Source organism: Myotis daubentonii, chromosome 11 (assembly GCF_963259705.1).
Source record: "Myotis daubentonii chromosome 11, mMyoDau2.1, whole genome shotgun sequence".
In the NCBI taxonomy this organism is placed as follows: Eukaryota; Metazoa; Chordata; class Mammalia; order Chiroptera; family Vespertilionidae; genus Myotis; species Myotis daubentonii.
In genome coordinates this window covers 66573915-66587778 of record NC_081850.1, presented here as the reverse complement: position 1 = coordinate 66587778, position 13864 = coordinate 66573915, and the positions used below count along the sequence as shown (strand labels likewise).

At 55.0% G+C, this 13864-nt stretch overlaps 1 protein-coding gene across 7 annotated transcripts in view; it reads left to right on the top strand.

Moving 5' to 3' along the window:
• The window catches only part of DAB2IP (DAB2 interacting protein), a 180374-nt gene that overhangs the window by 125635 nt on the left and 40875 nt on the right, over positions 1-13864 (top strand). The window lies entirely within an intron of this gene.

Genomic DNA, 13864 nt, shown 5'->3' with positions numbered 1-13864 from the left:
GTTGGGGACGGTGACTGTGTTTGAGGTAAGTCAGAGGCAGGAGAACAAAGAGAACCAGCCCTTCCTGCCAATGCGAGTCTGACCTTGAAAACCCAGGAAAAGGGAAGAATTGGCCCCGGCTTCAAAGGGGGCAGGCCTCCTGCAGGCAGGCAATGAAGGAGCGTTTGCTTGGTCAGTTCCTGCCGCCAAATTTCTCCTTTTTCAGTTTAACAAAAGTCCTGGGATCAGAGTCTGCGGGCTGGCCCAGAATCCTGCCACTTTTATCAAAGGCGTGGAGACGGCAGGATCCCTGCTGTAGCTTTGACTGGCCTACGGAAGACACAACCACTGAAGCGGAGGTCAGATGTTGACGTGAGAACCTGGACGGAGCCCTGGAGGCTTATCCCAGTGTCGCGCTGCAGGTGTGCCCCGCGCTGCAGGTGTGCCCCGCCGTGGGAGGGGACCCAGGACAGAAGAGCATTGTCCTGTCCCTGCTTGGGGTCTTTCGGGGAAGCAAGTAGAGATCAGGAGATCCTGGGCACGGTGCGGCATTGAGGCTCTGATGGCCTGAGTGTGTGCCTGGAGATGTGTCGTGTGGGTCCTGCCCCGTGTTCTGGCAGCAGCCACACAGGAGCCACTGGCTGGGGCCGTCACAGATGTAGACACTGGCAACCTGGAGAGAGTGAGTCTGCCAAGGGGGAAAGCTGCCACTAAGCCGTGGCACTGGGCCTTTGGGTTCATAAGAGTCAGCAGACATCTAGCTGTTTTGGGGTGACATTTTGAAATTTCACATCTTTAAATGTTGGCAATTGATTCAAAACCCAAAAATGTCAGACACGATGTGGGCTAAACAAAACATGCATGTTGACCAAATCCAGCCTTTACTTCGAGACCTTCATCATAGGTTGGATAAAACCCAGGTGGGCAGAGAGGATCAGTAAGGCCAGGGAGCCGTCCGGGCAATGGTGTGGCCATGGGAATCTGCATGAAGGTGTTTAGGACAGTGAGGGGACGGGAGCAAAAGGGGACGGGAGCTGCAGGCCGATGGGGCCAAGCGCCGAGGGAAGAGCCTGGTTGGTGTGAGACGCCTGCGGCAGCTGTGTCTCCTGCTCCTGTCCAGCATTGTCACCTTGAACAGAGGCTTTGGTCAGGAAAGAGCAAAGGGAAGAGAGGTTGTTTCAGCTAAGGTGTAAGTAACTACACAGCGTTGGGGGCTGTCTGTCTGTCTGTGTGTCCAGGCACGCGCTCACCTTCCCCTTCCCTTTGCATTTGTTCTCCTGCAGGTTGTGCAGCTCCTCAGGCACTAGAAGTTCTAAGTCCTTGGGCGCAAGAGGGCTCACTCCCCTCCCCCCTGCCCAGTTTTGCATTCTTCTGAGGGTTAGAACTGCTCCGGCCAAAGCCTGTTTGGGTGTCTTCCTGTTGGGCCTGCAGGTATTGCTTTTCTTTGTTTCTCCACCCTATCTGCCCCATCTGCCACTCCCTCCATAATCCGGATTTGAGTTTCTTTTGAATCGGAGGTAGGGGACATCTGGCCCTTGGGTCTTGGCCATATAAGGCCCGCTCATTTGTTCGGGCCCCGCCGAGCAATGAAATGTTGGACCAGCCCTGGATAGAGCGTTGGCCTGTGGACTGAAGGGTCCCAGGTTTGATTCCAACCAACGGCACATGCCCAGGTTGTGGGCTTGATCCCCAGTAGGGGGCGTGCAGGAGGCATCCGATCAATTATTTTCTCTCATTATTGATGTTTCTGTCTCTCTCTCCCTCTTCCTTCCTCTCTGAAATCAATAAAAATATATATAAACTAGAGGCCCGATGCACGAAATTTGTGCAAGGGGCTCGACCCTTGCAGCCCCGGCTTCGTCCGGAAGGACGTCTGGTCTAAGTAACATATGCTTTTATTATTATAGATGTTTGACCAAGTATAGCAGGCTAATTTTCAAGTTAATAATTTTGTATGGACTGCAAATGATGCTATAAATATCCAAATGGCCCTTGGCAGAAAAAAGGTTCCTCACCCCTGTTCTAAATGAATGCCTGATACCGTCGGTCCTTCAGAATGTCCCCTGTCTAGCAAGCTTTCATTGAGCAGCTGCTTGTGCAGGGCCTTAGGTCAGAAACACGCAGGTGACTGAAGCCCGGGGCAGCCAGTGACTGAAGGAGTAGACAGACACATGGACAGTAGTGGGGTCTGTGTAAAGGAGATTGAGGCAGAAAATGAGGGGGGATGGTCAGGGAGGAGGTGAGGTGATGCTGCCATCCCCAAATGCCTGGGTCTGAGGCAGGGGCTCCTGGCTGGTTTCCCAGCCTTGCCTCCTCCCACTCTTGCTCTCTCCTCTGAGTGTGCAGGGGGCTGGCTGGCCTGGGTGGGGACCAGGCGGAAGAAACAAAATGTAAGGCAGGCACTTGGCCTTCTGGAGCTCATGGGGTCACGGAAGAACAGGTGCCAGCGCCTGCCAGATGCCCTCTCATTCATTTAACTTTACATTTAAGCCTTTTGAAGCATAAAGGTAATTAAAAATACAAACATAAGTGTACCAATTCCAGGCATACAGGAGTGTAAAGCAAAAAGTGAAATTTCTCCTTCCACCTCACCATTGACTGCTGGTTGGGGACTTTTCCTGTGGACTTTCGGTGGCTTATTAAAAAAATGTATCTATGTACGTGTGCTGAGAACATGTGGCCTAGCTTAATCTTACCTCGTTGGCCAGTGAGAGGAAGGGGGAGACCGGTTGTCTGGCCTAGAACCCTTGGGTGGGGTGGGGGCATATCATACAGACCCCTCCTCCCAGCCCCTCAGCTCGGCCGGGGAGGGGGGGGGAGCGTGTGCAGGGAGGGAATGGTCTTTTCCTAGCAGTTTCCCTCAAACTCGGAGGTGGTGAGTGAGAGAGGAAAGAGGCAGCTGGATGGCTGTCTCGTGCAGACAAGACTCCCCAAGGGACCCTGGGGATTCAGTTATTTCTGTGTTTGCTCACCTGTGCCCGGCCCTGGGGACAGGGACAGGGACAGGGATCAGCTGCGGCCCCTGCTTGCCCTGGAGGAGCTCCCAGCCTGGGGTGGCAGAGGTGCATCCAGCCTTAGTGACTCTACCTGGGGGCTCTCATGGGGGCCAGCGGGCTGCCGTGCAGAGGCCCTGGAGCCTGGCCCCAGGGGGCGGCTGGGGGGCCGCCAGGCCTAGGCAAGAGTGTTGGCTGCGCTCCGGGAAGCTCTTGGAGGAGGTAGAATTAACTAGGATTCGAAGGAGCTTTTCTCAGTTTCTCAGTCCTAGTCCGTCATCGATGGGGCTTGAAGTACCTTCCTGTTCGCAAGTGATAACACTGGATAGAAAGCCCTCGAATCTGTGAGGCGCAAACACTGGTGCTGTTGTTTCATTTGGAGTCTGATTTTTTCCCAGTGGAGGCGCCCTGTGGATTGAGACACAGAGCTGGTTGAGGATGGGGCCCTTCATGGGGGAAGGGAGGGCTCATGGAGATCAGCTGCTTAGACCACAGAGCCCAGTCTGGGCAGAGTGCTGGCCCTGCTCGGGAGACCTTAGCGAGGAACTTGGTCGTCTGTACCCCGGGCAGAGGACGTTGTTCTGACGCCCAGCTTCGGGACCAGCGGAGTCCTCCCAGTGCGGCGATAGGGTGTTGATGGTGAGGAGGATGGTGATGGTGTGGAGGAGGAAGGTGAGGAGGACAGGGACCAGAAGAAGAATGCTGAAGATTCACCTTGTGCCAGGCACCAGCCCTGTGCTTTGTGGACCGCCACCACTGCCACGTCCAAGCCATGCCACCTCATACTTGGGTCCTGCGGCCGAACCCTAGGTCTCCACCTCCAGCTTTGCCTGCCTTGCTGATTTCACTGCCCATGCGCATCCCTGTCCCCCATCCCTTGGGTGCCCCGGACCAGGATCTTTGCCCTCATTGTTCCCTCTTCCCAGGTTGCTCTTGGCCTGCATGTCTGTGACCTGCTTCTTCATTCCATCCAACCACACTGTCAGACACAGCCTCCTCCCCTCCCCTAGCTGGGCCCTACTCTCTGTTTTCCCAGCCTTTGTGTCCCCCCATAACATCTCCCAACTAGACAAAGCCCCAGGAGAGCAGGAAATTGATGTCTTGTTCCCTAGTGTGTCTCTAAAATAGGGCCTGACACAAGATTGAGAATGAACAGATCAACATATTTCATTTAATCTTAGCCCCACGCAGCAGGCACGTTGCTACCTGCATTGTACAGAGGAGGAACGTAAGCCCAGAGAGATGGATTGGCTGCTCATGGTCACACAGCTGGAACAAGACAGAGCTCAGGGGTAGGACAAGACTGTGAGGGGGATTGTATCCCAGGAAGAGGTTAGGGGTGGGGGCAGGAAGGGAGTGAGAAAAGAATGGGGGGGGCGTGTCAGAGGGCCAGGGGCAAGTTGAGGACATCAGCAAGGGTCTGGACAGGGAGCCTTTGCAAGGGAACCCCAGAGCAGAGTCCCTCTGGGGCCTCACTGCTCCCAGAGACCAACGTGCCACCAGAGTCCAGGCTCCTTGTGCTGGCGGCTCTGGTATCTGACATCATCCATGTCCCCAATGAGCTCAGGCCTCCGCCCTAGGGCGGAGAAACATGGTGAGGGAGGGAGGGAGTGTGTGTGTGTGTGTGTGTGTGTGTGTGTGTGTGTGTGTGTCTGTGTCCAGCCTCGCTATTTGCCTTGTTGTCACGTCTTCCTAATCAGTTTCTATCTGGGAGCGATGACTTCATCTCCTGTGGTTCTCGACAGCCATTGTCAGGCCTCTGTGGAAAGATTGGGCCTGGCACTATCTGAGTTCTGAGCTGGGTTGGGAGGCCAGGTGGCTGGCCCTAACTTGACCTGGGCCAGAGGTTTATGGTCAGATCTCCTCCAAGGGCCTCCCCTCCCAATGGTCACCCTTAAATCTGGCCCTCATTGTCCATGGGGAGCCCAGGGCAGCAAACTCCAGCCAGCACACCCAGGCTCTGCCCTCAAGGGCTCCTGTGGCTGCTAGAGGAGGCAGATGGGTCACCAGAACCTGTGGTTAGAGGGGCTTCTGGGAGTTGGTGGTCTGGCCACAGTGGGAAGGTGAAGGCTGGTGGAAGGCATCCCTGCGTAGAGGAGGGGAAAGGCTTGCTGACAGGGTGCGTTGCTGGCCACGTGTGATTGTATGTTGGGCCTGGGGCGTGGCAGGGCATAGGGAGGAAGATAGTGGGAAGGCAGGCAGGGTTTGAACTTGATCCTTAAGGTCACTGGGAGCTGGAAGGATTAGAGGAGGTGGGAACTGGTCAGATCAGTGATGTGAGGAGCACCTCCCTGGCTGTGTGTGAGGGTGGGTGCTGGAGGGTGTCTGGGAAGAGGAGGAGGAGCAGGAAGCTGGCAGTTGAGGGCTGGCCCCATCTTCCCTGTCATCCTCAAGGGGAAGGGTCTCCTCCCTGCCCCTACCTCATACAGCCAAGGGCTGCTGTCCCCACCCCTGGAAAGCTTGTAGACCAGGGATGGGAGGGGGGATGGGAGAGGAAAGAAGTCTGGGTCCTAGTCTACTTCCTGAACCCCCAGGCAAGTTATTCATCTCTCCCAGCCTCAATTTCTGGGCCCAGAAAGGAGTGAGAAAAGCAAACATTTCATTTTGCTTGAGATGGAGGTCTGAGCCTGCAGGGGCTGGTGAGGGGCTCACATATCTGTTAAAACTTCAGTTTTCATTTCTTCCAAAAGTGAGAATCTAACTGCCCGACTCCAGTAGGCGTCCAGCAGGGAAATGCTTTGAAAGGGGTCCTTGCCCAGCTGAGGACGCCAGGTTCCCCCACAGAGAGAGGAGGGCTGGTCTGCTCTCTCCCTTGTCCCCAGCCACCACCTGCCTTCACCGCGCCCCTGGTTCAGTGTTGTCTTTTGGGGCAAGAAAACAGTTCAGCAAACCTTCCCTCAGCATCTTTTATCTGCGTGGGCCTGTGTTGGGCCCAGGACAGGCAGGGATGGTTAATATACTGAGGCAGCTAGCTATTAAGGCGGAGGAAGATTGTTGTGTTGTCTTGTGTTTAAAGATCTGGATGCAGAAGCAGCTACCCTGGGGCCAGAGGCCCTGGGTTCTGGGCGCTTCTCTCTTCTGCCTGTGGGACGCTGGGCAGATTACAGGACCTTGGTGTCTTCAGCCCCAAACCTAGGTCAGTCTGTGGTGATCCCTTCCTGGTCAAAAGCTCTGGGACCAGTGTTGGATGTGCGCACACCCCGTCCTCTCCAGGTAGAGAGAGAGGCCTGTGCTGAGTGCAATGTCAGGGCAGAGCCCAAAGAGCAGACTCCGGATGGAGCAGGCGGACCTAAGTTTGAACCCGGTTGTCCAGCTTACTGTTTGTGACTTTGGGCACGTTACTTCCTTACGTGTCTCTGAGCCGGGGCTTTCTCCGATGTAAATGGGTAATGGGGTATGCCTGATAGGCTGTGCCTGGGCTGCTGGGGAACCCCCCAGTCATACTCATGCTGCTCAGAGCCTCTTCTGACAGTGCCTGCTCCCTGCCAAGAACACACCCAGCCCCACCTGTCCTCTTCCCAGCTGCGCTGTGCTTGGCGGAGTTAGCCAGTTAGCCAGGCCTCCAGCCTGACCTCCTGGGAACGAGGGTGGAGAGACAGAAACTGGCAGCCCCAGGCCTGCAGCTGCCCCCTGAGCCCTAGGAGGGGCCCCCACAAACAATTCCAGGTGGGGCGGGCAGGGTCTCACATGGCTAAAAACCACCCTTGATTTAAATATGTTGTTCTTTGGAATTGTGTCTTGCTTTATGAAGAAAGTGTTTGCTAATGAAATTAATAGTGTAAACAAGATTTGGGGAGGGCGGGCAGCCAGGGGAGAGAGGTTATTTAAACACACTTCAAAGAACACCCTTCTGCAGCATCTAAGCCACACCATTTGCATGCATAACGATGGTGCTAATTATAGGTGGCCTCCTCTGTGAACAAGCTTGCCTGGTTGTGCTACATTCTTGTGATCACGCAGTCAGGATTCCCCGGCTGCTCCTCACTAAAGATAACAACAACAGTAATAATAGTGCCTGTCATTTTTGATCTCTCACTATGTGCCAGGCATCCTACCAGGCACTTGGTCGTCTTCATCTCATTGAATCTTCACAACAGCTGTGTCCCTAAGATTCCTGTCTCCTGCGTGCGGGAGGGTGAGACTGAAATCAGTGCCCTGGGCTCACACAGCCCAGAGCTGGCGGTTGGGGAAATGCCCCGAGGCCTTGCCGACCCTTCCCTTCTTTCCTCTCTGTGACAGACTTCTCTAGGACACAGGGCTGTGCTCACGTTGTGTCTTGAAGCTTTCTGCTGGTGGTTTGGTCCTCTCAGAGACCTCCTTTTGCTGAAGAGGAAGCTGAGACTCTAACAGAGTTGAGGGCAGTGCAAGAGGGGAGGCGGAGGCCACGCATTTCTAGGGTAAAACCAGGCCCAGCATCTCCACCCACCTTCCCACAGTAAAGGGCGCAGCCCCTCCTCGCCCTCCCCGAGGTCCTGAGGAGTCCCGCCTTGAAGGGGAGGGTGTCTGCCTTTCCTACTCCAGCTGGGCTGGGCTTGGCCTCTGATCAAAGGAAATGAGAGGGCAGTAAACAGGTGGGAGGACACCGGCATGTCATCACGTCATCGATTGCTTGACACACTTTGTCATAAAATGGGAGGTTGCACATGAGTGGCTCGTGGCCACAGGTAGCCCACAGGCAGGTTTCGTTTGGTTTGAGAGGGTGGAGTGGTGTTTTTTGGTGTGTATTTTTTTTTAATTGCTTACCAATACTTAACCACCCCTAAAACATGCACTGGAAAAATCTGGGTTTTTGGGGGGTTTTCTTTGAAACAAACAAAACACAGATGTGGCAACATTGGGCCTCTATTCCTGTAGACAAAGCATTGGCCTCGGCAGTTCACCCAGACTCCTTCACCCCACCTTCAGGTGCTCACCTGCATTAGCTCTTCCCAGCCGTCCTGGGAGAAGTGTGTGTGGGGGTGGGGGTTCCTATTCTATAGATGCCAACCCTGGGGCCCAAGGGGACTGACTGGGCCACTCCACAAACTGCTGGTGAGGCCAGGACTTAAACCTCCAACCTCACCGCCCACCTTGTGTGGTTTTCACCTCCTTACCTCCCAGCCCTTTTCGACCCGCCCCCCCCCCCCCCCCCCGCAACCGCCAAGGAAAGAAGGAAACCTTTCACAGGCCTAATGATTCAGAAATAACCAACAGGGAGCCCGCGGAACTGTTCCTGTCTCCCCCTCTCGATTTCCACCCTCCTCGAGGCCGGAGGGGACATGGGAAACCTATTCATTTAAACTCAATTATTTTCTCGAAGACAGAACAGAACTGAATTGGGTCAATGCTATATTTGCTGTGCTCAGCTGTTTCCCCTGCAACACCATCACCCACCGGGTGTATTGCTGGTCTCCGTGCCGCCAGGCTCGCCAATTAGAAGTCCCTGTCAGCGGCCATTCTTTGGCAAGCTTGGCTGGGGAACAGGCCCGTCCTCGGCGCATTCCCCCAAAAGGCTGTAGGTATGGGGGCGTTTAATGTCCAACACCAGTCTGCCGCGGAGGTGCTCCTGACAGCGCAGTTTCTGCAAGTGGAGAGACTAAGGCCCGGCGAAGGAGGTGCTTGCGGGAGAGGCAGGCCTTGGAGTCGGACCCGACGGGGACTGTGCCAGCCGTGCGACTTGGGCAGAGTACGTGACCGCTCGCAGTTCTGTCTCCTGCCTGTAAATGAGGCACGAGAACTTGACCTGGGGTGGGGCTGTGGTGAGGTAAATGTGACACAGTATGCCAGGGGTCTGCCTGGGTGCACCCACCTGTCCACACTGCACAGCGTACCAGGCTCAGAGCTCAGTGGGGACCCAGGTCTCAGCAGGAGAGGATGTGCTGGGACTTCCTCCTCCTGGTGAAACCTTCCCCAGTTCCCTGCACCCAACCTGCATGTGCCCCTGCGCTGTTACAGATCCCCTGTTGTCCAGGCCTTGCAATGGATACCTTTTGCAGCTTCCTCTGGGCCCAGGGCTTGATGAGTGTGTTTTTCTTTAGCATTAATGTCTGTGTGTGACCCTCCCCCATTGGAGTGCCACCTTCTTGAGGGCAGAGACCAGGTGTCTCATTCACCTGCTTGTATTCTGGCTGTGTGACCTTGGACTGGATGTTTAACCTTGGTGGGCCTGTTTCCTCATCTGTAAAATGGGACAGGGATGCCTCCCTCTGGCACGTGGCACGGGAAGGGGCGAGGAGTATCAGACATGGCCCGCTGCGGGAGATGCCTGCAGCGGATCAGAAAACACTTGGAGGAAATAAAATCAGATGCTTCCTGTTAGGTCTGACCAAGTAACTGAATCATTACCCCCTCCCCTGGGAACTGACCTTCAGGCCACTTCACAACTGACATTCCCTTTCACTGAGACCACATTCCACTTGCTGAGACCACATTCCACTTGCTGAGACCATTATCTCTCCTCTCCGGACTATCCCAGGATTCGGACCCGCCCAGAGAGTTCCCCGCCGAAAAAGCCCGCCTACAGTCCTTTAAAACCACCGACTCCCCGTCCCTGGGTGCTGGCTCCATTTGGGGGCTCAGCCCATCTGTTCTCCAGATGACCTAGTAAATGTGTAATCCCTCACCACTTAGGCCTGGTACGTTCCTCCTTCGACGACCCTAACATCTCCCTCCACTCTCTTCACACCGGGAACCTAAGAGCCGGATTCGGGGGTCCTGGGTGGGTTGGCAGTGCCATCTTGTTGCAGAAGTACCATCGGACTACAGGAAGAAGTGTGGGCAGGGTGTGGCCGGCGGTCTCCCCGCCTCTGCTCCACCTTCTCTGCTGCAGAGGGCTGGGCCTGCCCCAGGGCCAGGTACTCCAGCCTCATAGTCATCTCCAGTTGCCAGTGGTAGGGCTGGGACCTCCCATGCCCTGCTGACCTCTAGGCAAGGCATCAGGGTCCAGTGCCTGCCACTGACCTTGCCTTTTAGCAGTGCTGGAACCTGGAGGTGGGGCAAGATTCCCCACCCCCACCTCACAGTGTTGTCACTGGTCCCAAGGGTTTGGGGTGAGTAAGGGGACACAGTTCAGGGAGGTTTGAATTCCTTGACCTTTTAGGAGGCGTGTGTGAACTTGGGCATTGGGCCTGGTTCTGACATGGGGTAGTGGTGATAGTTCTGAGAGCAGAGTGGGGTGGGGATAAGACTTGGGCCCTGGCCCTAACCGGTTTGGCTCAGTGAATAGAGTGTTGGCCTGCAGACTGAAAGGTCCCAGGTTCGATTCCGGTCGAGGGTATGTACCTTGGTTGTAAGCACATCCCCAGTAGGAGGTGTGCAGGAGGCAGCTGATTGATGTTTCTCATCGATGTTTCTCTCTCATCAATGTTTCTATCTCCCTTCCTCTCTGTAAAAAATCAATAAAATATATATTTTTAAAAAAGACTTGGGTCCTGGGCAACAGGTAACTAGTCAGAGACACAGAAGCTGGGCTCTGGTGGGAACACAGTGAGTAGAACTGGAGCCTGGGGACAGTGCTTAGGGATGAGGGGGAGACTCACACACACACACAACACACACCCGTTGATCCCAGCATACTGTACCGTAGGGGCTGGCAGTCACAGGCCCATCAACTGGAGCCATCTCCTCTTGCCCCCTGACAGCATTCACAGCATTCAGTCCCTGGACCACTGTGCTGAGTGTCACCCAGCACATGGCACCGTGACAACCAGAAAAGAGAAATGCTGACCGTGTCTCACCGTCTGTTTGAGTAAATTTACTCTGCGTTTTTCCGAGGAGCCTTTGCATGGGTGGGAATTTACTCCCCTGAATGGAATCATCATTACGTTTTTTGAGTGAACATGTGTCAACATCTCTGTCGAGGGGAGGTTCCAGGATTCTCTGCCGGCTGAAGTCATTTCCACAAGACACTGGTTGGCAGGCAGATAGGGTGGTACAAACTGGCTGGCCTGATGAGAGGCGGGGATGTGAGCTGGGGGGATGTCTGAGCAGGTGAAGAGGAGGGAAGGGGTAGTTGGGAGGCTGCAGGCTGACAATATACATGAACCCCCACACATCGAAAAACAAGGCGAGCGGAGAACACATGCGGAGCGGGCAAGGACAGAGAACGGGGCACTGGCCGCTCGGACCAGAAAGACAGGCTGGGGCCAGACCGAGGGGCCTGAATGCCAGCTCCCGACAGTAACTAGCTGTGTGACCTTGGGCAGCTGTCCAACCTTCCTGTGCTTCTGCCTCATTTTAGTACAATGTAGCCGTGGACACCAACAGTTTTTATGGCTCTTTGGAGGGTTAATCAAGATAATGCATGTAAAGTACTTAGCACTGAGCCTTACACATGGCCGGTGCCAGGACACATTTGTTGTTTGGTGGTGGTGATGAAACCACACAAGCATAGATGTGCTCATATAAATTAATGGCTCAGCTGCTTTGAAACTGTTACCCAGAGTTGGCCCCCAATCTACCACCACATTTGCTTCTCATCCTCCGCTGAGGAGAGCCATGGTCTCTTCAGAAGCCCTTGTCCACGAACAGCCAGGCTCTGGGGCTGACTGTCATCTGCAGGGCATCCCTGTCTGGTCCTGTGTCTGCTTCTGTCCCGCTGATGCCTCCTCCTCCCGCTCAGGCCGTTCTCAGGCCCCCCAGAGAGGGCCTGTCCTCCCACAGCCTCTAGACAGGAGAGCCGTGGTCACAGGAAAGGTCCCTCCCAGACATGAGCCTCTCTCTCTCCCCAAGGGGATGCCTGGCCCTGCCTGGAAGTGATCCTTGGCAGTCTTGGGGCTGGCTCTCTCGCACCCCAGGAAATGCAAAGCTTTCTGAGGGAGGAGGGGTCCCGAGAGCCTCGCCCTGTTGGTGAGACACCCTCAGATCTGAAATGATGCGACATCTGGGCTCTGTGCTTTGGGGAGAAGATTGGCCTGCAGGGTGTATATGTCCATCGCACAATTACTGACTCCCAGGACCTGAAGAAACAGATGAATAGACCACCAGCAGCACCTAGGAGAGGGGGAGGCAGGCCAGGGATTCAGGAAGAGGGAGAGAGCTTGCACACTCCTATTCCTGGAGACCTTGAGAGAGGCCCCCCCTTAGGTGGGGGCAGTTGAGCTGGATCTTGGAAGGTGAATGAGAATTAGAAATAGGAGGTGTAGCCTGAGAAAGGACAGGGCATTCATGGGGAAAATAGAAAAGGAGGCCCTGGTGGCTGGATGGAATGGGTGTAAAGGTGAGGAGTGTGTGGTGGGTGGGGCCTAAATTACGGAGGCTGGCTCACTGGAGGTGCTGGAACCAGGAGGGACTGGATCGGGCAGCCTCTGAAATTCCCTAGCTACACATGGTCAAGGATGGTCAGGTGTACTCACTCTGCTTCTGCATATTGTTCGAGATGACTGTGGGAGGAGCTTGCAGGAGGTTATGCAGTCCTCTGAGCTGAGGCTAAGAAGGGGATGGAGGAAGCAACTTATTCATGGCCAAATAGCCGGTAAGTGTGAGAGCCTAAGTTGGGATGTACATCTTTTGACCCCCAGTTACAGGCTTATTTCTTTTTAGTTTGTGACCCCCCCCCCCCCCCCCCGTGACAGCTGTCGTGCAGTGAGAGACCCTGTCACAGGAGCCCATTTTGTTATAGATATTAGAACTGTGTGGACCAACCAGCAGGGGAAATCTGGGAAGGCTTCCAGGAGGAAGGATTTTAGACTTGGGAGGGCGGTAAGAGGGGACGAGTAATAGGTACAAATGGTTGTCTGCGGTGAGGCACTTCTTTCAGATGAAGCTGCATCAACTTGTGCAAGTGACTGAACTCTTTATTGACTTCTTTGTCTATAAAGTGGTCACAGCATCAGCCTTGCCTCTTCGTTGCCACAATTGAACTCAAGTGGGAGGAGGTGCTCAGAGGTGCTCTGCTCCCTCCTGCGTCATTGCCTTGGGTGCTCTGGGGGCCAGAGGGGCTTCTCCTGAAATTTTATTAAGACATTGGATAGGCCCGGATGAAAACTGTGAGGGGGAAACGCCACCTCAGAGGAAAGAGAACCACTAAGTGCACTGCTTGGCTTAGAACCCCCTGGAATGGGGGAGGGGTGGGGAGGACTTGGGCATTGTTGGATCACCTGTGGTCAGAATCGCCTGTGCCCAGAACAGGGCACAGCAGGGGGTGGAATGAGTTTGACTTCCCAGGTTGGGGGTTGCTTTGGACCACAGTCAGACCTGTTCACCAGCCCTGCATGCGCCCCAGCCAGTCCTGCACCAAGTAAGTGCGTGTTGGTCTGGCACTTAGTAGGGGTTCAGTTGTTTGCTGAGGGACTGGAGCAGGGGACTTATACTGGGGCTTGTGATGCCTCTGGATACAGAAGCCATGGAGTAGGCAGGACCCCAGCAGGGCTCTGACTCCCCAGGGCCCCTCTTTACCCATATTTACATGGAGGGATTAGAATCCCTTATCCCACTGCATCAAGGAGTTGTGCAGCAGCCCCTTCGGTGGAGGCCACTGGGTGGGGGGCCTCAGTTGAATTGGTCCCACTGGGTGGTGGCTGTCAGGGACACAGAGTGGTTCCTGCCTGTGGTAGAGGTTCAAGGCATTGCTTTGGCTTCTCTAGTGGACAGAAAAGGGGGTGACCCCAGGCAGAAATGTTGGGTTACCTGGACTTGCCCTTCCCTAGGGACTTGTGTTTCACTGAGGATCAGGTGCACGTGACCCCAGGATGAAGGAGCAGGCCAGCGATGGGACCGCCTTTGTGGTGTTCACAAACCTGGGCAGCTCTCCCAGCTCACCTGCCTGTGTACTCCGTCCCTCCTGAGATTAACCCTCCCCCTCTCTGCTCTGGCTCAGCCCAGGGGACCAGGCCCAGAGGAAACTTGAACCCTGGACTGCTGCTGGGAACTCAGTTCCTCCCAGCTGGGTGCCTCTGTTGTTGACTCCCTTAGTC